Source organism: Squalius cephalus (genome assembly GCF_949319135.1).
Source record: "Squalius cephalus genome assembly, chromosome: 4".
NCBI classification, from domain to species: domain Eukaryota; kingdom Metazoa; phylum Chordata; class Actinopteri; order Cypriniformes; family Leuciscidae; genus Squalius; species Squalius cephalus.
The window spans coordinates 8,435,282-8,460,444 of record NC_137125.1 but is presented as its reverse complement, the minus strand read 5'-3'; the positions used below and the strand labels follow the sequence as shown (position 1 = coordinate 8,460,444).

The following is a 25,163-nucleotide window of genomic DNA, read 5'->3' as shown; positions in this document are numbered from 1 at the left end:
ATGACTACTGAAACTAAGGTCTGACTCTAGTGTCACACCAAGATTCCTGACTTGATTTTTAGTTGTTTGACCCCTAGAGTGAAGGTATGGGTAACACTTTATAATAACGTTCAGTTGTAAGTCATTTATAAGTGGTTAGTTAATGATGAACTAGTCATTTACAGAACATTCATAAATGAGTAGCAAGTGATATACTAACATTTTATGTATGTTTTGTAAATTCCGTTACAAGTCATTTACATGTGATTAGTTAATGATTAACTAATTATTTACGAAACATGACTATGCGTTCATAAATGATTAATAAGTGATATGTTAATTATTGTATGTATGTTTTGTAGATTCAGTTATAAGTAATTTACAATTGATTAGTTAATGATTAACTAGTCATATACAAAACATGAATATGCGTTTCATAAATGTTTAATAAATGTTTGTTTTTTTGTGTATATGTAGCAATTAGAGGGTGCAAAAAGTGTTGTAAATGCCTTGAATACACATACAGATCATTTGTAGGTATATGTAACACATTTACAAGTGATGAATAGTTTACACTTTAGATTAGGGGATGCAGAAAGTGTTGTAAATGATTTATTCATGCGTTTACACATCTATAACAGGTGTTGAACACTGTAGTGTGTACTGCAGTGTAAGTGCTGACTGGTGAGGGTATAGTCAGCTTCTCTGAAACACATGGAGTCTTTAACCACTGTGCACCTGATGTGAGCAAAACATACAAAAAAATGTAACATCATTTATTAAACATTTATAAAATGCATAGTCATGTTTAGTAAATGATTAGTTAATCATTAACTAATCAATTGTAAATGACTTATAACTGAATCTACAAAACATATAATGAACATATCACTAATTAATCATTTATGAATGATTAGTCATGTTTTTTAAATGATTAGTTAATCATTAACTAATCAATTGTAAATGACTTGTAACACAATTTACAAAACATACATAAAATGTTAGTATATCACTTGCTACTCATTTATGAATGTTTTGTAAATGATTAGTTCATCATTAACTAATCACTTATAAATGACTTACAACTGAACATTATTATAAAGTGTTACCAAGGTATGCGTTCACCTTGAGAACTTCATCTTTGTTTCCAAACGCAATGACTTCAGTTTTGTCTTTGTTTAACTGAAGAAAGTTTTGACACATCCAACTGTTGACTTCATCGATGCATTGGCACAGGGAGTCAATGGGCTGTAATCGTTAGGCGATAGGGCTAAGTAGATCTGTGTGTCGTCTGCATAGCTGTGGTAAGCAATTTGGTTCTTTCTCATTATTTGGCTCATTGGGAGCATATACAGGTTGAACAGGAGTGGTGCAAGAATTGAGCCTTGAGGGACTCTGCATGTCATGGATGTCCACTCAGACTTATAGTCTCCTATACTCACATAATAACCTCTCCCATCTAAGTATGACCTGAACCATTTTAGGACTATCCCAGAAAGCCCCACCCAGTTTTCCAGCCTGTCAAGAAGTATGTTATGATCAACAGTGTCAAATGCAGCACTGAGGTCGAGTAGTACCAGCACCGATAATTTGCCTGAATCAGTATTTAAGCGAATATCGTTTATTATACAGAGACAATAATTATTTTACATTCGTAATATAACGAATATTTGTTACTAATTTTAATATGGCAATGAGACAGGAAATAACCCATCACATGAGTAAGACTTAACCCAGCAAGAGGGTTAATTTCACCCACTGGTTGGGTCAAATGAATGACCCAGAAATATGGGTTAAATGGTAAAACCCAGCGCATGTTCTGTCCAGTAGTGACCCAGCGGTTATTTAGAGTGTGTGTTATTTTTTTTAACCCTGCAGTTTGTGTTTAAGCAACTTTCAATGCAAACCGTAACCCGTTTCGACCTAAACTGCCAGTGTAAAAATGCCTTATGTCCTTATGCCTTACATAGAATGATTAAATGTAAGCAAACTTTCATGATCATGATCAAAACATACTCTGAAAAGCTTGTCTGATCAGGCCGTACTCTTCCTTCTACATGCTCTTCAACAGAACAGACGTTGGATGAAAGCCTTACGACAGTCGAGTGTCTCACAAAATAAACCAATGTACAAGAGTCTGATGAGAAACACTCCTGAAACTGTAACTAATAAAGCTGCTTTCAAATGATTCCACAGTGGCCCCAATATTGATCCGAACCATGCGTCCCACTCAGAGGAGAAAAGACATGATCCGTATTGAGTTTAGCTAGATCGTGCACTGCTCTTCCAGTGTTGTCTGGGATATATGAACATGTACTCCTCACTGGGAGGCTAACAGAATATCAAGAGCCATTCGATTTAGTAAAACAAGCTTCCTCATTACATGCACTTCTTCTGCAATGTCAGCAACAGAACTAAGTGAGTTTTGCTGTGTCCTCAAACACCAAAGGTGGCCTCATGTAGTGCCTGTACTTAATTCTGTACATTGATCATATTTTCAGTTTCAGAGATTCAATTCTCGATCTGTGTCATGATTAAAAGATGTTTCACATAATCCTCTCCTCTGACATTACTCACATTGCCAGTAATAGAAGCCAAATAACATCCTTAAAATCCCTTACAAAGGAATAGATAAGCTTTGTTACCACAAACAAAGTGTGTGTCATTAGAACAACGAGTGTTTTGATTTGTCATTGTTAGAAGAGTTTTGTCACATCTGGAAAATTCACACATCTGGCTTAGACTCACTACATTCTTCCCTTCAAGGCACCAGGAAGAATTCACTTATTCCCTCCAGATTTCACATTAAGACAAACTGATATCTATAATCAGTACTGTTGTATGCAGTCAAATGCCATGAACTACAGGGCTCTCAAGTGTCACGCATTGAGCGTGACAGTCACTCATTTCGGTCTTTTGTCACGCACTCCCGCCACACATTGTATTTCTCATGCGGAAAAAATATGTATAATATATTTAATATGCCGCAGCGCCCAACATTTCTCTGGCCATGCCGCTCTCACGGTTCGGCAAGTATCAAGCGCGTCGTGCCTGCCACAACGTATCAGCCAATCAAAAAAAAAGAAAAGGGCTACACAATAGCCAATCAGAAAATAGCACTATTGTATCTGGGTAAAATTTAATGCAACAACAAATGAAAAAAAAAGCATATCCTGTTTGGAGATTCTGCCAGAAATTTTTGTTCACCCATAGAGGAAATCACTCCAAGCTCCGAGCATCACTTTGAGCACAGAGTAAGTCATGATCTCCTGTTTTAATATTACAACAAATTCACAACTTGTTTGATACAAATAGTGACAACTTGACTGCTGTTAGATAATGTTTCCCAGATAATTAGCATCAGTTTTTCATGAGTGTCTGTAACTTAGCCAACAGTTTTACAGCCTGTTCACTGACAACACCTGCTCAGAACAAGTAGTCTAGGCCTAGACATATTTTCGTTATCACACAATGACTGACATATTGTCACATTATAAACATCTCTCTCTCCAAATAGGCTTAATAATTTTATTAGCTCTAAATAAATGAAAGTGTATTGCATAGTGGATATTGTAGGTCACTTTTAAAATCATGTCTTTTATAATTATATCCTGGCCATGGATGCATTAATCATTGCATCTGTCTTTCTCTTTCAAAGATGTCCAGTAAAAAACAATTAAGCATCCTCTCATTCGCCCTTAGAGGAGAGTGTCCTAAAAAGGCCAGGTTAGAGGATGCCATCATGCTGGCCCAGAGAAGGTGGCGAAAAGGCTAGACCCATTAGAGGAGGAGACAGAGGAAGAGACAGTGCAGGTGGAAGGCAACAAGTCCAAAAAGGCAACAAACACACACACACACTCTCTCTCTCTCTCTCTCTCTCTCTCTCTCTCACACACACACACACGGAAATTGAATAAATACTTTGGATTTGGTATATGAGCAATTATTAATAACAACAACAAAAACACTCGCGACCTGTACAACTTGACCCCCTGACGAGTGTCACTCTTGTCTGTCTTCAAAACTTGAGAGCCCTGAACTATAATGTTAATGAGAATAATTTCAGTAGTGACACACACTGCTCGTGAACAGCAGTTTGTTGTGCCAGGAATAATCAGCCACATTATAGACACATCTGTAAGCATTTGATTTTGTCAATGGTTCAAAATTGAGCATTTAGCACAAGTTTCACCCTGTAATTTCCAAAAGTCATTGTGAAAATCTATTTCTTTACCACCTCATATTCTCTGTTTTTAATTTTTCCCTTTTACACTTTTTCCATTTGTTGTCTCAACATTAAGGCAGTCTATGCTCTAGTAATGTTACTCTAAATGAGTTATCTGACAGGTTTATCATTTTGATACTAGAATTAGTTGATTTCTTCGATGATGCATCATACTACGGTAGTTAAGCAGTGAGTAATGTTGTTGTACAGGAAACATAGTTTAGATTGTTGAATGGCAGGGCTGTCCTTCACCAAATTACACAAACTTCTCATTAAAATGTCTACAAAACTATAAAACTGATCCGAGATCAGGTAAAAACCCTAAACACTGATTCACTGAGATCGTCCACCATCAGCGAACCATTGAAATTTCGAAACATTTGGGACATAACAAAGTCTTGTTTACCGAAATCACGTGATTTTGGCAGTTTGATGCATGCTCCTGACCCCTGGTTCGAAACAAATTATTCAAAAAAAGTTTCAAAGCTTCTCAAAGCAGTGCTTCGAAACCGCCCATCACTAGTGAAGACATCATTTTTATTGAACACAAGATGCAAAGAGAGCTACTGGAGTATAAAGTCAGTATCTCTGTGCTCTTTGTGTGAGGATCACATGCCAAGGCCCTGAGAGGACTGAGAGGAGTTAGTTTTAACCACAAAGGAATGTGAATGCAATCTAGCATAGTTTCCACCATAGACTGTAAAAAAAATATGGACGTAGTATCCGTGACGTCACCCGTAGGTTTCTGAAGAGCATTTTTGAAGCCTAAAGTGGGCGGAGCCGGCCGTCGGCATCTTGGCCTTGCGTGAGTGGAGCTGAGTAGCCTGAATCTGAAATCACGCCCACCTAGCTCGACGTGATCGAGTTAGCTCAGGCTGGGGAGGTAATGCTATAACATTATGCTACTGACAGTACCAAGTCTGCGACTGCACAGGGCCTCGCGCTAAAGTGACAGTTGATGATGTAAAGCCAATTAAAAGTTCCTATTTTTGCCCTTCAAAATATTATAATAGTTAAAAGACATGGCTACAAGTGAGACTGTGTATCGTGATTCTGTACTATTCAGCTAGTTGAAAATGTATTATTCAGTAACTTAATATTACTCTGAGTGTGTGTGTGACAGTGATTTATGTGCATACATGTCAGTCACTCTTTTTTATAGTCTGTGGTCCGTAAGCGCGGCATCGCTCGTCAAGTTCGTAGAGAGCTTATTCAGTCCATTTTAAATTCTGATTTTGGCCGCCTCTCAAATGGGTTAAACCATAGATATAACGTTATTGCCTATGAAGTTTAAGTAAATGCGCTAGAAAATCCGCGTTCATTCAAGGATGTGCATTTATTGCATGGACAGAGAAAGCGCTGACGCGTGCAGGATTTCATCTGACGGTACATAAGCATATTATAATCTATATCTATTCCGTGAGAGCAGAACGAACGAGCCTTTATTTACGTTTTTAAATCTGAAAACTCCAAAAAGCAACGGAATTGTCATACATCCATTAGTGCATGTTCACAGAGGAAAACAACTGAAATACAGTGCTGGTTGTTCTCTCAAACGATACTCGACGACAACGACGGAATCCTAAGCCGTGGGCGAAGTAACTTATAGGGGTCATATAATGGTATGCACTTTTACAAGTTGATTGTACTGAAATGTGTGTTGGCAGTGCCTGTACACTACCATCATAAAATGATAAAAATCCATCCAGTGTTTTTTTTTAAATCTCCTTATATGTTTCCCCCTCTCCTGAATCAAGCTGTTCGATTTTGTGACGTCACAAAATCGACGCCCCTCCCACAATGGTTGATTGACAGCAGCGTTTCAACACAGACCCGCCCTCGTGAGCGAGCTGTCAATCATAGCCCGCGCCAACCTATTTTTTACAGTCTATGGCGCCAACCGGCGCGTTCATTGCTGATAGCTGGAGCACTGAGTAGAATGGCGTCTAAGCAATTGTGGTGTTCTTGGGTGTAATAACGAACACAGCATCATTTTGATGTTCCTAAATCCGAACCGCTGAAGACGCAGTGGCTGAGTTTGTTTTCGAAGGGAATTTCCCGCGATCAACGTCAATGCTTTCATGTTTGCGCGAATCATTTCACCAGACTGCTTTACAAACGAGGGTCAGTATAAAGCTGGTTTTGCTAAGAAGCTGCTCCTGAAAAAAGGATCGGTACCAACTATTCGTGTTCCTGCTGCACCCCCAGAAGAAGTGAGTGAGTGTAACGTTTTATTAACCTTTATATTATTCTTTATATTAATCTTTGCAAATCGCTTGCTTTTTTTCAGGGTACATTACGGCATGTTTTCTATGTATGACGTTCTCAATATAATTCATAATCCCATGTTTATAATAAACAATGCGTTATGGTTATTGTGTTACAAACAGTGTGCACACAGAACAGAGGGGCGGGGTGAGCAAAGCTCATTATCATTTAAAGACACATGCACTGAAACGGTGTGCTGAAAACAGAGTTGTTTTTGACCAGGTAAAATTAGTGTTTTCTTACAATACTAATGAGAATTTTTAATTAAAGTATATTACAACCTTTTAATTTAGACCCTAAAGAATCATATTAGTTTGTACAAAAATGACATTATATGACCCCTTTAATGGGTGTATTAAATTGAATGAAATAATCCCGGGAAAAAACACAAAACACGGCAGAGATGGCAAGTTCAGCAGCAACATTTGCTGAGGTGAAGTGACGGCTAGTAACAGCAGACAAATGGCTAGCATTGACATCAGCAGCAATCCACCTGTCACTCAAGTGGCCACACCCTTGCAGAACTTTAAATATTAAACAACTAAACGGATGAGTTATAAAAAAGTTCACCCCCCTCACAGTTGTTATGAAGGGCAAAATTAGCTGTATAGACCAAAGCCACAGAGAGATCCAGGCTGTAAACATGTTTTTTTCTGCTGTAAAGTTGGTAATTTTAACATGGGGGAGATACAGATTTGACTCACTTGTGCAGCCAGCCTCAAGCGGCCAGTCAATGAATTGCAGTTTAACTCACTTCCGTGTTGGTTTCAGGAGAGAGACAGGGAGGTTGCCGCTTGGTTTCCACTGATGCATATGTTGACTGAAGTATTCTCTTTAAGGAATGAGGATTGTGTATCATGAGATAAACATATAATTTTAAACATGAACACATGTATCTCTACCTTGTAAGGATAATGTAAGTTCCTTTGGTCAGCATACAAATGCCCAGCTTTTGTGTACTGACTCAGAAGGTTGGGATTGGGAATGAATATAATAATAAACTAGAATGTGCATTTTCTGAAGAAAATATGAGTGGTGCTTACAGTGGCAAAACTCGCCACTAGGTGGCTAGGGTGCAGTTAGCTAGTTTTTTTAGCAAGATGCTAACAAAATTAGTATGTTGCTAGCATGATTAGCATGTTGTTAACATGATTAATATTAGGGGTGGTTAATCTGTCTGATTTCCCGATTCGATTCGATTACGATTATTGAAGTCCCGATTCGATTAGTCGATTTTCGATTATTAACGATTCTCGATTAGCGATTTTTGATTTTCCATTTCACAACAGTAAACGAAAATACACTACAAAGTGATTGCAGTATTAAAAAAAGTCAGCTGCTGAATTACTTAACTCTTTTATTGAGTAACAACAACTCAAAGCACTTTCTGTGTCGTGTAGTTATAACTTCAGAATTATTTGTATGTAGCTTATGCTCTGTAGAACACAGAAATGAATACATCACATTGTGTTGTGACTCAAGTTGAACTAAACAATAACAAATAAATGAAAGGCTTATTTCCTTTAGGAAGTAGATCAGAACCAACATACTGTAGAAATTGGACAATTTTCTTCTAGAAAGACAAGGTTTTCAGGTGTAGGAAGACTGCAGGTTGCAGTCGAAACATGTCAAGGTAAAGAAAACGTTTTTTCTCCACCTGAACACCTTGTCTTTCTAGAAGAAAATTGTCCAATTTAATCATTAAGAAGACAAAATGAACATTTTTGAACAACTTACTGTAGCTTCAATTAGTAACATACAAAGCCACTCTTATACACAACTAAATAATAAAGAGTTATGACTTGAAATGTTTGCTGTATACTACAATCAAAAACAGCTTATACAAAAAAAGTGAATGAACATCTGCAGAGAGCACAGTCAAAATGTAACTGAAATAATGGGACTGAAATTGCACATATTGCAGTATAACGTACGTATAACAGATCGGTTTACACAGTGTACTGATGTGAAAACTAAACAATACAGAAAGCAGCTCTCATACAAAAATACTAAATAGGTAACAATGAAATTGCCAATTTTACATACGTTAGCTTTTAACGAAGAAGGTGCCGTTCGAATTTGGCGCTCAGCCATCATGAGTCTGTTATGTATGTGCGCGACTCTGTTATGTGCACGCCACAGACTGTCAGCGCACTGCACGTCCGCTTATAGTTCCGCCTTTTGCGTTCCGTCAATATTACGTTATTAGAAAAAAAAAAATATAGATATTTTTAGAAAATCGATTTTTTGACATTTGTGAATCGATTCAGAATCGTCCACGTCCGCATCGCGATGCATCGAAGAATCGATTTTTTCCCCCACCCCTAATTAATATGTTGCTAGCATCATGTTAGCATTATTAACATGTTGCTAGCATGATGGTAACATGTTTTAGCAAGATGCTAGCATAATTAGCTTGTTACTAGCATGATGGTAGCATGTTTTAGCAAGATGCTAGCATAATTAGCATGTTACTAGCATGATTAGCATGTTGCTAGCATTATGCTATTGTGATTAGCATGTTACTAACATTATGGTAGCACGATGCTAACATGATTATCATAGTTTACCATGATTTCATTTTGCAGAGATATAGGTCTTGCTAAACGGTTGCTAGGGTACTCTGTTTGGTTACTATGTAGTTGCTTGGGAGCTGCCAATGATGAAACTCCAAAGGCTGCTTGTCACTATGAATGATATAAACCAACCGCCATGCCTTTGGCACAACAAAAGTGAGGAGCCACTCAACTCTGTATTATTACTTCTAAAAATCGTGAGTCTCACCTTATTTTTCAAAACTTTTGCGGGTTCGGACAAACACTTCCTGTTTAATCAGTGTTTCAGAGCTCCGTACGTTAACAATGGAGCGTTTCATAGAGTTTTATTTTGAACTTGGACTTAAGAATAAAGAAATACGGACAGTGCTTAGTTCAAGGAGTTCAGTAAAGTTATTCACACATCAGAACTTCCCAGATCAATAAATCATGAGCTAAACGTTGTTAAAACTCAAATGACACCTATTTCCAATCCATAGATGACGAGCTACAACCTTATTTTCCTCAAAACGAGTCTTATAATATAAATCGATCTCCGTGAGACCGTCTGCAAAGTGCAAAACCCAAAAAACGCTACTACAAATAATAGTCATTAACTTCAATGTTACACACTGTAGTGTCACCAAATTCAGTTTACACATCAATGGTTTGTGGCAAGATCCATTTCCATTTGTTGAGACGTCCTTCAACTTTTTCTAAAACATTTTCCTAATATTTACACACAAAAGTATCATCTCCAAGATAAACACCGAGATATTTAAACCCACCCTTGTTCCAAATTAACCCAGCAGGTAAAACAAGTTTTCTAATTAACTCATCACTGATTGTTACAGCTTCACTTTTCCCCCAGTTAATTTTAGCAGCGGACAATACACCAAAAACATTAATATTTTCTACAAGGGTGTCAATATCTTCTTGTTTTTTGACAATGACAACAACATCATCGGCATAAGCAGATCATTTAAAAACTGTTTCACATCCAGGAAGGTTTACACACGAAAAGAGATTGTCTTAATTTGCGCAGAAGAGGCTCTATGGCCAAGGAGTACAGCCAGGCTTGGGAGGGTTACTTTAAAAATGTATTCCGTTACAGTTACAAATTACTTCATGAAAAAAGTATTCAGTAACGTAATCCAAGTACCACAATATTAAAGTAATGTAATTGATTACTTTTGGATTACTTCAAGGTCACATATATAAATAAAGTCAAGCAAGAAGAAATATATATTTTTTAAAAACCTTTATTTATCAAGAATTTGGTCCGGTGTAAAATATTTGCAAAATATAAACTATTTAAGAAAATGTCATATAGCTGTAAGTAACTATGTTGTAGCTAAAAACCTATTGAAACTAAGCAATCATCAGGTCTCATTTCCACAACTTGGGAACACACAGCCCTGAATATTTATGTAAAGGGCTATGCAGACATCTAGTGGCTACTGTATGGTATTACAGATTATTTTTGTTTTATTTTTAACTAACATGTACAAGGAAAAAACAAAAAACACAACATTTTAAATTTCGAAATAATATAAATATTAGTTTATTTTAAAAAGGCCTACATGTTGACTAAAGCCGTGATCTTTCATAATTTGCCTGACTGACCTTGGGGCATTGGCAGTGGGAGTTCCCCTACGTTAACGTACCTAACGTTAGACAGCGAACATCCCGTTAAGTGAGAAGAAATTAAGAAAGAACATTTTGGTACAACCATGTTGTTTGCATTTTCTTCTTTGAAAACAAAATATCAGCGGAATTTCCATGAATTGAAAGTGGTTTTGTCCCGCGGGCAACGTTTCTACTGGCAGCAGTGATTCATTCAGCGTCTGAGGAGATCGTAGACAGCTGTTATTTGCGCATGCACCAGCGGGTGCGTCATTACTGGCAACAGAACCAGGAACTACTGTATAATAGTAAGTAAGTAAGTAAGTAAATTGTATTTATATAGCACATTTAAACATAGCAGGGCTATCCAAAGTGCTGAACAAAGTAAAAACAAAATAGAATAAAACATAGAAACAACCAAACAGAACAGACAGAAACAGCATCAGGAGATAATTAAAATGCTAGGGAATAAAAATAAGTTTTCAATTTAGATTTAAAAATAGCAATTGAAGGTGCAAGGCGGATGTCCAGAGGCAATTGGTTCCATAGACGTGGGGCGGCAACAGCAAAGGCTCTATCTCCCTTAGATTTTAGACGGGAGCGAGGGACAGATAAAAGAGCCCTGTCTGAAGATCTTAAAGATCTAGTGTGTGAAAGAGGAGTAAGAAGATCTCTAATATATAAGGGAGCTTGATCATTAAGAGCTTTAAAAACAAACAACAGAATTTTAAACTGAATTCTAAAATGGATCGGGAGCCAATGAAGCGAGGCTAAAATTGGGGTGACATGATCGTATTTCTTTGTCCCGGTCAACAGCCTTGCAGCTGCATTTTGGACCATCTGGAGCCGAGCAAGTGATGACTGAGGAAGACCCAAGTACAAGGAATTACAGTAATCCAGGCGAGAAGTAAAACAAGCAGCGCTTAATATAGAGCTATTATGCCAAAATACTGATTTATTAAGTTTTAAATTAAACCATTGTAATCCTGAAAGTATTCATCCTTTTTTCAAAATGTAACTATAATCTGATTACTACGTTTTTTGACGTAACTGTAACGAATTACAGTTACTGGATTTTTGTATCCTGATTACATAATGCCGTTACATGTATTCCGTTACTCCCCAACCCTGAGTACAGCATACCAGATAATGAACATCCTTGTCTGACCCCCCATGAACTTTAATGCCCGGGACGCAAGATTCGATCGTTTCATCGCGTATAGTGTGTCATAGTTGGCGACTTATTTCATCATCGGACTGGCATGGAGTTTATGATTCATATGCTCAATCTTGTCGCTGATAGAATTTACTGTGTTGGCGACTGCTGTTTTACTTTTGTTTTCTTTCTGGCAAAATTGTTTATGTGTGATGCTAGTGGCAGCTGCTTTACTATTGTTTGCCGTATAGCATAACACAAGTGTCGCAAAATGGCATAACACTAAAAGATGGGTTAATCTAAATTATGTAAACTAGGTATGATAGGTGCCTATAAATAATTTGTTTAGAATAATTACGGAATTGCCTACTTTTGGGGTTTTTAAGCTAATAAATTATGAAGCTGTCGAGGCATATTATTATTATTATTATCTTATTTTTGGTTGCTTGTCTTCTGGCGACTTCATAAAGGCCCTTTATCTTACTGTTAGTAGATTTGGTTCTTTCATTTTGATATGCTCGCATTATGCTGAGCCATGCAGACTGAGCTGCGCATCTTGTTTTTTTTTGTTGTTTTTTCCTATTATTAATTATTTGGAAAGAGCAGTATGTGCTCGCTCCAAGGCCATATGCGCTTTCCTGTCCGGTCTATGTGTGAGTGCGTGTGTGCGCTTGTGTTTGTTGCTCTCCTTCTGCCTCTCTCTCCAGCTATTCCGCCTGCTATATACCACAATATGCGAGGATGCTATGTGTGCACTCTTACTGCCTGATTATACACATATTTGGAATAATGAATTGTGCTAAAGGGCTGCATGTTATTCATTTGAACATTAGGAGTTTGCCACCGAAAATGGATTTATTGAGAGCCTGGCTTACCTATAATAAACCCCATGTAATCACCTTGTCTGAAACTTGGCTAAACGACAATATTCCTGATGATGAAGTCAAACTTGACAATTATGTAGTATTTAGGAACGATAGAGGTTCAAGAGGTGGGGGCCTCTTAATATATGTATCCTCAAATCTGACTGCAGAACGTGTTCTTCCAAATGAAAATCCCCGGCATTTTGAAGGCCTTTTTGTTAAAATCATTTTTCATGAAAATAAACGATTAATCATTGGTAATATTTATAAACCTCCATCTGGGCCAGCAGAAACTACTGATTGTATTTTGTCTACCATTAATTCTTTAGATGTCAACTGTGAAATGATTATATTAGGTGACTTCAATTCTAATTGGCTTGATCGCTCCTCTCAAAAAGATCGCAATCTCTTTAACAGTATAAATCTAACTCAACTCATAACTGAACCTACTAGAGTCGGTCCCAGTTCCTCATCTTTGCTTGACTGGATTTTAGTCTCCCATCCTGGCCGAATTTTACAATCTGGGGTTCTACCTGATTCTTTTAGTGACCATTCTATGATTTTTTGTATTTGGAATATCAAAGTGCCTCGTCTTCCTCCTAAATTGATTAAAGTAAGACAATTTGATAAAATTAGCCCTGAACTCTTCATACAGGATATATTAAATATAAACTGGGAGAGATTTCAATTAATTCCATCTGTGGAAGATGCTTGGAATTTTTTTTATACCGAGTTTTTTGAGATTATTAACAAGCATGCTCCTTGGATATCAATTAAGGTCAAGGGTCGACATCTACCTTGGATTAAAGGAGATCTTATATACTTATTCAAACAAAGAGACAAAGCCTGGAAAAAATACCGTAACACAAAGGATTCTACTGACTGGGATGCATATAAGGAGTTAAGAAATAAATGTAAAACCAAAACAAGAAATGCTAAAGCAAATTACTATAAGGACTGCCTATCAACTGATTTTAAAGGAGAACTTTTAAAAAAATTATATTATTTAAGCCAGCGCAAATACCTGTATTTACATCCTGTTTTCGGTTGAAGTCCAAAGTAGTCGATTTCCGAGTTTTTCTCAACAATCGACTACTTTGGACTTCAACCGAAAACAGGATGCAAACACAGGTATTTGCGCTGGCTTAAATAACATAATTTTTATCCATTTCTTTCACATCTACTGCAGTCAGATTCACTCGTGTTCACTCTGAAGGAATCACTCACATGACCTGTGCACTTGTAATGACACATCAAGGATGTTAAGAGGCTAAAAGCAGGTTTAAATATTGCCCCATTGAAGTCAACAGGGTGCAAATTTTAAAAAGAGGATAACACGGTGTAGGCAACACCGATTTTTGTCGTTGTTCTCTGTATTGACAGCACTCCAAATTGACCAAAAAATGAGCTAAATGTTAAAATTGACCAGAGTTCTCCTTTAAGAACCCGAAGAAATTTTGGAAGAGAATTAATGGTATAACCAATAAATCCACAAAAAGCTCTACTACGCATATTAGACTAAATAATCAAACTGTGAGTGAACCTTTATTAATTGCAGAGGCATTCAGCCAGCACTTTTCTACAATTGGCAGCTCTCTGTCTGGTTACACTTACGCTGGGCTTACATCGACTCAGAATAGGTGTGGCAGCTCCTTTTGTTTTAAAACGATCTGTCCAACTGATGTTCAGCGGGTTATTGATAGTCTAAGCTCTGGATGCAATGCTGGTCCAGATGGTCTGGAATTTGATATGGTTGATCATTATCTTCTTTTAGATAAGTTGTATGCTATTGGTCTTTCTTCGAGCTCTTTATTATTTTTTAAATTCATTTCTTCATAATAGAAGTCAGTGTGTCTCCTTTCTGGGAAGTTAATCAGATTTCAAGATCATTGATAGAGGTGTTCCACAGGGCTCATCCTTAGGTCCTCTCTTGTTCTCAATCTTTATTAATGATCTTTCTCAAATCTGTTCTGACTGTCAAATTCATTTATATGCAGATGACACTGTATAATACTCTTCCAGCTCTGATATTTCACAAATTAAATACTATTTACAATCTGATTTCAATTTGGTTCAAGGATGGCTTTCTTCAAACAAGCTTCTTTTGAATAAGAGAAAATCATATAACATGTTGTTTTGCAATCGACCTGATCCTTCGCTATTAAGTAACTGGTCTATTAGCCTTCTTGATGGAACAACAATAGAAAAAATTCAAGAACTTAAATATCTAGGTGTGTGTGCGAGTGAATGTGTGCGTGTGACGGAACGCGATAACTGGTCGGAAAGCAACGTGTACACAGCAAACACTCCAGTGTTAAATTAACACTCCTGGGAGTTTATATGAGTCCACACTCAAGAGTGTAAAGTGTTAAAATATGAGTGTTAAATTAACACTCAAGAGTGTTAAAGTTAATGAGATAATTAAGTGATTAATTGAGTGATGATTCACCATTATTGAAGACACCTGATGTTAACAAGCAGAATCACTGAAGGAGAAAATCACAAATTGTAAGTTACCATTATGGTGATGGGTGTTTGCTTTAGTTGGGCTCTTGACCCTTATATTATAAACTTTAGATTTTGTTTGACTGCTGTTTGTGAGTTATAACTGACAGATGAACAAAGAAAAAAAGTGTTCTGATGGTGTTGGTTATGTTATGACAATCATCATTTGAACTTGATCACTGAACTCATTAAGACCCTTATTTCTGATGTAGATTTATGTTGTTGATTACAGCGTAACTGTGATTCTACATAAATATCCAGAATTTTAGATATAATACAAAGGATTTCTTAAAAGTTGTTTTAAAAAAAGAAAAGAAAATCTATTGTTTAGGCACACACAGACGTCAAGATTCAGTCTATGCATCTCAACAATGGTGACGAGCAGAATATTCAATTAGGAAAAGGAAATTACTTAGACAAATCAGATCATAATTTATTCATACCGCAATGCATGATGGGAGCCAGTAATGAGTTGTGATTGGTGGTAGCCATTGCAACATGCTTTATTATTGTCACCATTGTTGAGATTCACAGGCTGATTATTGATGTCTGTGTTTCTAAATAAATGTATTTAAAAGTCTTTTGATCAGAACAATGTTTATTAAATATTTTGGATTATATGAAAAATACTGAAAATCACATGCTGTAGAATCACAGAGCTGCTGTAATTAACAAATTAAACCAAACTATCTCAATAAGTTTCGTTTTTCAGATCATAACATGATTATGTCAAAACATAACCAACACCATCAGATCACATTTTTTCTTTGTTCATCTGACTGTTATAAATCTAATGTAAAGGGTCAAGAGCCCAACTAAAGCAAACACTGATCAACATAATGGTGACTTACAATTTGTGATTTTCTCCTTCAGTGATTCAGCTTGTTAATATTAGGTGTCTTCAATAATGCTCAATCATCACTCAATTAATCACTTAATTATCTCATTAACTTTAACACTCTTGAGTGTTAGGCTAATTTAATATTTTAACACTTTACACTCTTGAGTATGAACTCATATAAACTCCCAGGAGTTTTTGCTGTGTAGTCTGACATGTTTCTTGTCCACGACACGACAATATTTTAGGAGTCAAATTCGTGTAATCTGACACCGTGACTATCGTAACAGACACAAAAATCTTGTAATCTGAACCAGGCATAAGAGGAGCACTTAAACCACCGTTGATCTTTAAAATACTCTCAATGTCACTATACAAGACTCGGATCATGTTTATAAGGCCAGAGCTGAACCCAAACGCATCTAACGTTTGCCACAAATACTGGTGTTCAACTCTGTCAAAGGCCTTTTCTTGATCAATTGAAATCAGGCAAATTTCAAAACCCAATGAATCGGAGAGGTCCAAAACACCACAAATTAAAATGATATTGTCAGATATCAACCTATTGGGTAAACAGTAAGTCTGGTCAACATGAATAATATGCTCCATAACTTTTTTCAGTCTCACTGCCAACACCTTTGACAAAAGTTTGTAGTCAGTGCAGAGCAGAGTCACCGGCCACCAGTTCTTGATCTCTTGTAAATCCCCTTTTCTGGGAAGAAGAGTGAGGATTGCTCTCCTGCAGCTCAATGGTAAATGTCCTTTACTTAAACTGTCCCTGAGAACAAGCAACAAATCTTAGCCAATCACAGGCCAGAAAACTTTATAAAAGTCCACAGGAAGGTCATCAATGGCTGGAGCTTTACCGCTTTCTAGACTCAGCACAGCAGCACAGAATGTAGTTCATCAGCAGAGATCGGTGCATCCAACTCTGCGTTAGCCTCCTCAGAAACCTTAAAACCCTCATAGAAGGACTGTGCCACCTCTGGTCTCTCCATAAACACTGATGAAAGTAATTTTTACACTTTCAAAATTAAAGCTTGTATTTTTAACAAGCGACAGTAACACAAGTAATGGGTAAAAAAATCTCTAGAAAACAGGATACCAACTCCACCACTGTTACTACTCTTATGACTGAGAACAACTTCCCCATCCCAAACTTTCTTCCATGCTGTTTCATTTTCAACGGTGCTATGCGCTTCTTGTGGAAAAAAAAAAAAAAGACATTTCATTTCTTAACTTTAAACAAACTGATGAGGGAAACTCTCTTTGCATCCTCTCTGGCACCATTGATGTTTAAAGAACCCAGCTTTATATCACACATAGCAAAAGATAATTAGCATTTTACCAAAACAGAGAGGATAACAAACAAAGAAAAACAAAAACAAAAGACACTTAACCATCATTAGCTATTTAACTTTTATCATAAATGATCATAAGCCCCTTAGCAATCCACTAGAAACACCCTAGCAACCGATGTTGCTCTATCTATCTATCTATCTATCTATCTATCTATCTATCTATCAACTTAAAACTACTTCAAACTATACTTTAAACTACTTTTAAACTTCAAACTAATTTAAACTGTAAACTACTTTAAACTTCTTCAAACTTTCTGGTCCAAACTTTCTCAAGCCAACTTAAAGTTTGTCTCGACGAACTTTTTTATCTAGGTTATTATTTTTTATTATTATTGTTATTGAGCATTTTCACATAGGTGAAATAAAAACATTAAATAATTTATCAGATTAATTAATCGGGCTTCTTCCTTTAAATATCACAATCCAGACACTTTAATTGGAGAGTATAGATTTTCTGTAGCCATCAAAAATACATCTGTTTGTCATAATCGATCTTCTCACTAAAGCTGATCGTCTGTGAATCAACGCCTGGCCGACAGAAGAGTGGAAGTGTTGAACATTTACATGTTTACTTTCCACCTCTGTATATTTCAGATTGTAAAGAGTCTGCAAATGAATCTAAACTAAAAGCAGAATCCCTAGAGCTCGATATTATTATAAGAAGAAGATTAATTCCTGAAGACTTACCGTGATGTGATATTTGTGCCAGTGTAAAATCTGTGTTGGCTCTCTGTCACCCTGTTTGAGTTTGCATTCTGTGCGCTGTCTACGCTTTCTCTTCCTCTCTATGGTTTTCCTGCCTGCAACTTTGACGCAAGCAGAAAACAGGCTACGGTGCGTGTCCACTACAGTGCATATTCGGTTCCTGAAATATTTGGTTCCAATGGGTGGAGCTACCATGAATATTCACGAGACCATATCGTGGGCGGGGCGACCAATACTACAGGCGAGTGGAACAGAAATTATTAGCGTGAGCGCCTCAGATCGCGTTTTGTTTTATGGATTATTTATTTCAAACAGGTAATAAAGTTGAACGAAGTTAAGCGTAAACTATATATTTTATAAGTAATTCATCATTTATGTAGCATGTGTTTCTCAGTACTGTGTTTAGCTGAACTAGTACAGACCTGATCCTGTAGGAAGCGTTGGAAGACCTACAATAAAGGCATATTTCTACAAATTTCTCCCAGATTAGTTGTTGTTGACATGCTATGCTATAGAACTGTTCGTTTCTCATGAATGACTGATATTAAGCTTTTTAATTTTGCATGTTTAAATAAATATTTACAATTATATTATTGTGTTTTTATTCTGTCTCCCAAAGTTGTCTGCATATTTTTAAAATAGAATTTAAATTATAGGCTGATAGCTCAAGACAACATACGAACATGGAGTTGCAAATTGCATGCTTTGAATGTTGCTTTACACTCAACTGGAAATCTTTTTGATTCCATCATACTATATCATTTTTTTTAGCGCAATTTTCCTACGGACAAAATTGCGATTGTTAACTCATGATTTCTGTTCTGTCTGTGCGCACCAATCTTGCACTTCTATCTCCTCCTCAACCAGACCACCTAGAGACTTCGGGTTTTCGGCATTATGTTAAGGAAGGTCTAATCTCGGGAACGCACACACACACACACAAAAAAAAAAAAAACATAAAAACATTTACTATCTCTTAGTGTTGTGATCCCATGACGTCAGAAAATTGCGCTAAAACACTCACTGAGTTTTTATTACTTGTTTTATATCACAACCGTCATATGTTATCAAAGGTTATCATAAATGTTAAGCTTCAGATGCATTAACAGTTGTTGTTTTTTTCTAGCAATGCTTTACAACGTTGGTAAAATTAAGTGAAAATGACCATTAATCATAAAAATTAGGCCTACATCTTATCAGTTTATTAATGTTATCATTCTTATGTAATTTTTTTGTAAACAAGTAAACTCAAAAACACACTGTGTAGTACTAAAAATGAAGGAAATGTATAGTTATAAATTTATATTTGAAAAATAATATTATAGGAAATATTTTATTAGTCTTGCTGTAGTAATTTTGTCCTTGATCCCATGGTTTTTCTATTGTCTAACATTCTCATTTTTTTACAGATGAATATGAATAAAATATTTAATTTTAAGACACTTTATCTTACTATAAAAGTAATTTCGAGTTAATGAATGAATGCTTTAAAAAAAACTCAAGAGATTTTACACAGAAATATGTTGAGGCAGATGTTTTTGTTTTTGTTTTTCAAATTTAAACAGTATTGATAGTATTTAGGATAGGTAGATAATTTTATGTATATTATATTATAAACATGGTTTCTATGCTCTTCTTTAAATGATAATACTTTTCAATTATATGTCCATGACCCACCACACCCGAGAAACTTATTTTCTGACCTGCAATTAACTATTGTACACAGCTCTGGCCAATAAATAATTGGTTCATTACAGTTTGTGGAACATTCAACATTCAATTGGCTATGGTGATGTTTTAAAAGAATAACGAGTCTCAACCACAATTCATAAAAAAAAATAAACAAAACTATACCCATACTTGTTGAATTTGTCATTTTGCCTGTGAATATAGATAGGCCTATATAGTAAATATTTAAAAAAAAATGTCCTTCTTAGAAGGGCACAGAACTTCACAATCAAAGGTGAGTTAAGTAACACTAAGTGATTTCTCTGATAGTATCTTCAAAACATACAACTTTTAGATGAGGTCTTATACTATATTATACAGTGAGGTTTTTATTTGCACTGGGTGCCTTATGGCCTAAAACATAAAAGTGGGCTCTTCCTTGTTTCGACTGCTGTTCAGTGCAAAGAGCATGCCTTCAAGGAACATCTCTAATTTTCATTTTCAACCACAACGTCCTATATAGCCTATGGGAAAATACGTACAGCTCAGTTTGAATTCAGAGTTACATTCATGGAGCAAATCCTAACCCATTATGTAATATAGTAACCATTGTGTCACCAAACTTGGCTGTGACTACTGAGGTCTGAAAAGGGAAATATTACTACAGCAGGAAAGGCAAACAATAAACTTCTATCAAGACTACAAACTGCACAAACTAAGTAGCTACAACATTACTTTAGTTGGACCTTGCTTTGTATACATCAATACAATTGAAATAATTATCACCTAATTTGACCAACGTTTTAAAGCATTGCTAGAGAAAACAACTGTTAAAGCAACTGAAGCTTAACATTTATGATAAAGTATGACAGTTGTGAATCAAAATTATTTTCAGTTGAGTGTAAAGCAACATTCAAAGCATGCAGCATGCAACTCCAAGTTCTTATGTTGTCTTGAGCTATAATTTAAAAGCTATTTTAATACTATACAGACAACTTTGGGAGACAGAATAAATACACAAAAATATATTTGTAAATATTTATTTAAACATGCAATAATACACATTTAAAAAGCTTAATCTCAGTCATTCATCATGAGAAACGAACAGTTAGGAGTAGTTTAGGACAAAACGCGATATGAGGCGCTCACGCTAATAATTTCTGTTCCACTCGCCTGTAGTATTGGTCGCCCCCGCCCACGATATGGTCTCGTGAATATTCATGGTAGCTCCACCAATTGGAACCAAATATTTCAGGAACCGAATATATTGTAACACCGGCAGCAGCAGTTCATTTGCATTTAAAGGGATACACACTAAAACAGCGCGTTTTTCTGAGCCCCAAAAAATGACAATTTAAACATGCTGTAAAAAATTATCTTTTGGGTATTTTGAGCTAAAACTTCACATACACACTCTCTGGGGACATCAGAGACTTATTTTACATCTTGTGAAAAGAGTCATAATAGGTGCCCTTTAAATTATGTTTTATTAACAAAGTTCGGGAGGAACACGTTCAGATAATTAACACAAGTGGAGAGCACTCAGCAATCAATGGTAAGAGATACATTCTGCAGTCTCACCTCAATCCATTGACAGTTTTGCAGCATTTAGCCCCGCAGTACCGTCCTAACATGTCCGCAGGCCTGGACTGGCCATCGGGAGCACCGGGAGAATTCCCGGTGGCCTGGCGACTAATTTGGCCTGCTGCCAACCAGAGTTTTTTTTAAATATATATTACTACTTTTACCAGAGATCATTTTCGAATTCGTCATTCAATACAATAATTAATAATAATAATAATAATAATAATAAAAAATAAAATCATGAATCTGTTAGTCTTGACTGGCAAGGCTACGATTCGAATTTACGCCTCAGCTAAAGGGTTAAACAGAAAATGCGAGCATCACCGATGATGGAGAGAAAACGGCCAGGTGGAGCAGAGAGGGAAAGAACAACGAAAAAAAAGCACTCAGAGAACAAGCATCAAAATGTTGCAAAATTACCGACCTGTTCAGGGCTTCAAGTGCAGGTCAGTTTCATCTGTAAATACTGTACTTTTTTCTTCGTTAACTTAGTATTGAACTGCTAGCAAATGAAAGCGGTAGTAAGCCCCTATTACTATATCGTCACTCAAAATACTGTATGCTAAAGGAGATTAATATTATTTAGTGTAAAGTTACATTAGTAATTTAGCAGACAAATATTAACATTTATGTGGTACTGGGAGCAGGGAGACAGGAGTGATAGTGCAGACATCAACAAAAAATAATGCAATAACATTTTATTAGACAATTTAGAAAATTATGTCTGCCCTTTTGTGAGATTTAAAACTTTTTTCCTTCTTTTTTTATCAAATGAAGGTGGAGACAGTCAACCTAGCACTAGCTGTGGTGCAATGATCACACATCAGATTCAGCCAGGGAGTGAGATGACAGGTAGAAGCAAAATAAGAAAAAAAATATTTTTGAACATATCGTGCTAAATGTTGGATATTTAAGTAATTTTAAGATAAAAAAAAATCATAAATATAATACTTTGATTTTTACTAAAATAGATGTAGATTCTGGGCAAACAATTTACAATAAGTTGGTTGTTTTGCACCAAGGTGGAGACAGTTCTGTTTATATGAGGCCAGAAGAAAAAGTGACAGGTGAAGAAGTGACAGGTGAAGAAGAGACAGGTGAAGAAGAGAAAGGTACAAGAAAAATACACACACTTTATACATACATACATACATACATACATACATACGTACATACATACTTACATATATATATATTTTTTATATAAGTTTTAGAACAGGTGTTCTCCTCTTTACTTAGTGTGTGAGGCTGATGATCCTGGTGGAAGGGAAAGACAGAGAGATCTTAGGGAAAATGAAGAGAAAGAAAAGGAAAGTGAGGGTACCGTTCAAGAGAAAGCCTTTAATTATTTTGCACGGCCCCAGCCTTAGGATTTAGACCATTTTTTTCCGCTACCATCCACAGCAAAGCCCAAAACAGGCCATTCCTAACATCTTCTACAGCAAAGACAAAATAAACAGGAAGTGGTTGACATACTGTGAAGAGTCACACTCTTTATACTGTTCCATTTGTCTGGCATTTGCCAAACCCTCAGCTAGTGATAGTTAATTTATCAAAGGTGGAATGAGTGCATGGAAGCATGGATTGCTGAGCATGAAGGGAGCAAAATCCACAGAGAGAGTGCAGAGGCCTATTTTCTCAGGGCAAACAAGGGAGATATAGATAGTCTACTGACAGAAAAACAGATATCAGCACATCGAGATCAAGTAAGGAAGAAGCAACAGGTCATGGAAAGTGTGATTAATGTCATCAAGGTCATTGGTAAGCGTGGCCTTAGTTATCATGGTGATGAACATGAGAGTGCTTATTCCTTAGAAGACTTGACTTTAGATCATGGAATTTTTTTAGAATTAATACTGCTGCTGAGCAAATATGATGCCTGTCTGCAAGGACATGTCAGTGAATGCATTGAAAAGAGTAAAAAGCTGCATGAAGGTGGACGTAAAGGAAGAGGATCCCTTGTGACAACAGTAAACAAAGTCATTAGTGTTATCAGTCTCTTAATCCAACAAAGCATTGCTGAAGAAGTTAAGGAAGCTGGAATGTATTCAGTACAATTGGACACAACACAAGATTTGACATCGAAGAATCAATGTGCCATTGTACTCAGATATTTGACCAATGTCACCAATGAGAAACAAATTGCAGTAATTGACTGTCAGTCCTCTACTGGAGAAAATCTTGTTGTTTTGCTGAAAAAAGTTTTGGAAAAAATTGGCATTAATATCAAGAAATGCATTGGCAACTCAACAGATGGGGCTGCAAATATGCAAGGGCAGTACAAGGGATTTTCTGCACTTCTCAAACAAGAGGCACCAGCACAAGTCCATGTTTGGTGTTATGCACATATTCTTAATCTTTTGTTGGCAGAAACAACTGGAATTGTAGTGTCAAGTGCATCACTTTTCTCCCTGCTAAATGACATTGCCGCATTCATACGTGAGTCCTACAAACGCCTGAAAGTGTGGGAGGAGGTCAGTGAGGACAGGAGACACAGACGTATTGCTCAAATAGGAGAAACGCGGTGGTGGTCCAAAGACCAAGCACTACGCAAAGTTTTTGGACATTTTGGAAATCCTGAGGGGGCACTTTTCATTGACCTTTTTACCTCCATGGCGAAGATGGAGAAAGACAATACAATGCAGCCGACTGTGAGAGTGAAAGCCAGAGGTTACATGGAGGCATTACTCAGATATGAACCACTGTCAAAGTACCTTCAGACGAGTGGCATGGACATGGTAATGGGAACTGAAGACAACTTGAAAAGGTTCGGCCGGGATTTTGAAGGTGTTAAAAATGCAGCAGATACATTTGTACAGTGGGCAAACAGCAATCTACAGGAGCAGGATGATTGTGACTTTGAAGTTCAAACTGCCCTCCCAGAAAAAAGGCAAAGAAAAAAGAAAGCCATGCCAGGTGAAATGGCAGAGGATGAGCCACTTTCAGATTCTTTGAAAGAATACAGAGTCAAAGTCCACAACGTCATCATGGACACTGTCCAAGATAGCATCTACCACCGATACACAGCAAGTGCAGGTCTGTGTTCAGATTTTGCTTGCATGGATCCTAAAAATTTAGCTGAAATACAAAAAAATGGGCTCCCAAAATCCGCTCTAGTGGAACTTAGCAAATTTTTTATCAACTTTGATGATCGTGACACAGTGGAGACATTGCAGGCAGAGCTGACAAATTTGGCAACACATTGGAAAAGGCTGAAGATGTCTACTTTGGATAGCTATAGTGTAAAGACAGTGAATGAGCTCTCAGGAGAAGATGCCAACCTTCCAGGTGCTGATGAGGGCTTGGAGTTGGTGAGCACAGTTTGTTCAACTTGCAAAAACTGTGCAATATGTTGCCATATCCTGCTGTCTAAATACAGCCTTCTCACTGATGCCTATCATGTCATTGGACTGGGCTACAAATTTTTGTTGACATTGTCTGTGACTCAAGTAGCCTGTGAAAGAAACTTCTCCACACTGAAGCTTGTGAAGAACAGACTTAGGACCTCTATTAATCAGGAACACCTTGAGGCCTTCATGTTAATGTCAACAGAGAGGGAGATACTTGTTGGAATTGACATTGACAAGATTATTGATAAAGTTGCTGAGAGCAGCGAAGTCTTACGGAACCTGCTGACCTTCTAAGCTAACATTTTTGTTTAACCTCTCTTCTGCAGTTTATATACATTTAAGAGTGAGAAGTAGAGAGGTAGTATTAACAGCTTTGGACTTCTAGAGTAAATGCTTGTATAACATTATGTGCAGACCCATTTGATATTAGGACTGCTTTACTTCTAGGTTGGTTGTTTATGTTTTTATGTTATGGTCATACTGTGAAATAAATGTAATTTA

At 36.7% G+C, this 25,163-nt stretch overlaps 1 protein-coding gene across 2 annotated transcripts in view; it reads right to left on the bottom strand.

Moving 5' to 3' along the window:
* Positions 1-18,174, bottom strand: part of LOC307157240 (NLR family CARD domain-containing protein 3-like) — a 41,000-nt gene extending 22,826 nt beyond the window's left edge. Inside the window, exon 1 of one of the 2 annotated variants that reach the window (XM_079869096.1) lies at positions 18,043-18,174. The gene's annotated coding sequence lies outside the window, so the exon portion shown is untranslated. The remainder of the gene's footprint in view (positions 1-18,042) is intronic. The other variant, XM_079869097.1, reaches the window with a different exon arrangement.
* Positions 18,175-25,163: the final 6,989 nt, after the last annotated feature.